General features: G+C 41.5%; 1 pseudogene; it reads right to left on the minus strand.

The window, feature by feature from the left end:
• Positions 1–1281: 1281 nt before the first annotated feature.
• On the minus strand, positions 1282–1400 carry LOC120601557 (uncharacterized; annotated as a pseudogene).
• Between the last annotated feature and the right edge of the window lie 218 nt (positions 1401–1618).

Genomic DNA, 1618 nt, shown 5'->3' on the forward strand with positions numbered 1-1618 from the left:
TCAGAGAGGACAGAGCCTCTCCAGAGGGACACCTGAGGACTTTTTAAACAGCAGCAAGGTACGGGGACTGTGTGACGAGCAGCGGGCGTGACGGCCGCTCTTCCGATGGGTGCGCTCCGCATCGCGCGACGCAAATCCGCACCCTCGTCGCCTGGCTTCCCAGTGCCAGCTGACATCTTTTTGATGTACATTTTGGGTTGATGCCTGAGGACATTTAGAAACAGTTTAGTGCTGAGCGTAAGCTGAATATATTCCCAGAATTCCTGTGCTCATCTATTATTTATCCTTTACAAATGCTAAGATCAAAAATGAAGGAAAGTTGTATGTTTCAGCGTGACAGGAGGTTTCGGGAGACGAGAGGGAACAAAATATGCTTGAGTCTAAAGTGGGCAAAAATAAGCTTCTTAATTCAGTTATACTCTATTTAAACAAGGCGAAGAATATTGCTTCGCCACCAGCAGTTAAAAATAAATTTATAAATTACGAGGAACTTGTAATTTATATGGAATGTTTTAGTCCTTTAACGTGTTATTAGGATTTTCTATTGAAGCATCAATATAGTTGTCACACTTTATCCTTCATTTTTGTTTTAATATAAAACGTGATAAAATAACGTTAAATTACCAGCTTAAATAGCATTTTTTAATCCGTGAACTTCTCATCCTTGTACAAACACATTTTTAAGTAGGCTTTATTTTTTTAGAATAATTTTACATTGACAGAAAAACTGACAAAATAGTACAGAGTCCCATGTAGCTGGCACTCGGTTTCACCACTTATTAGCATCTTACATTAGTGTGGTATATTTGCTACATTTAATGAACCAATATTAATATATATTTATTAACTAAAAGCTCTGCTTTGTCCAGATTTCAATTACGTACACATTTAAAACAAAACCACTTATTTTACCAGGAACCTACGGACTCCAGTATGAATAGAAAACACTAATTAGAGTCAGTGCCTATGTGGCGACGAGAAAGGGAGTTCAGAAATGGCACTACGGGGGAATGAACAAATAAATAACACAGGAGCAGGGCTTCGCTGGAGCAGAGAGCTGGTCTCGACCCGAAAAGTACAATGAGCTAGCCCTGGAGTACATGAGAGAGAGAAGAGGCTGGGGTGAGCATGGCTTTAGGGTGAGGGGCGCTGATACCCATCTCGTCATTGTTTAATTCCCACAGGAAAAGGGAATGAAATTTAGGCTATGGATTATTAGCACCTTAGTGAATATGTCAGTTTCTCCGGCTTCCTGCTTTAAAAAAAAATTTTTTTTATTAATGCCTACAGCACCTGGTCTTCCTAGGTGGTCTCCTATCCAAGCACTAACCAGGCCCAACCCTGCTTAGCGTCCGCGATCAGATGGGATCGAGTGTGTTCAGAGTGGCGTGGCCGTAGACATCTTCCTGCTTCTTAAAAGAATCGCAAGGGAGCCAAGTGTACACGGTGGCGGAGGAAGACGGGACTATGGGTGACGAGCGCACCATGCGATGTATGGATGATGTGTCACATAGATGTACACGTGGAGCTTATATAATGTTATGAACCAGTGTCACCCCAATACATTTAATTTTAAAAAGCACAGAGTCACAGGATCTAGAGTTGTAAAAGGCCTTAG

Source organism: Pteropus medius, unplaced genomic scaffold (assembly GCF_902729225.1).
Source record: "Pteropus medius unplaced genomic scaffold, Ma_sr-lr_union100, whole genome shotgun sequence".
Lineage (NCBI taxonomy): Eukaryota > Metazoa > Chordata > Mammalia > Chiroptera > Pteropodidae > Pteropus > Pteropus medius.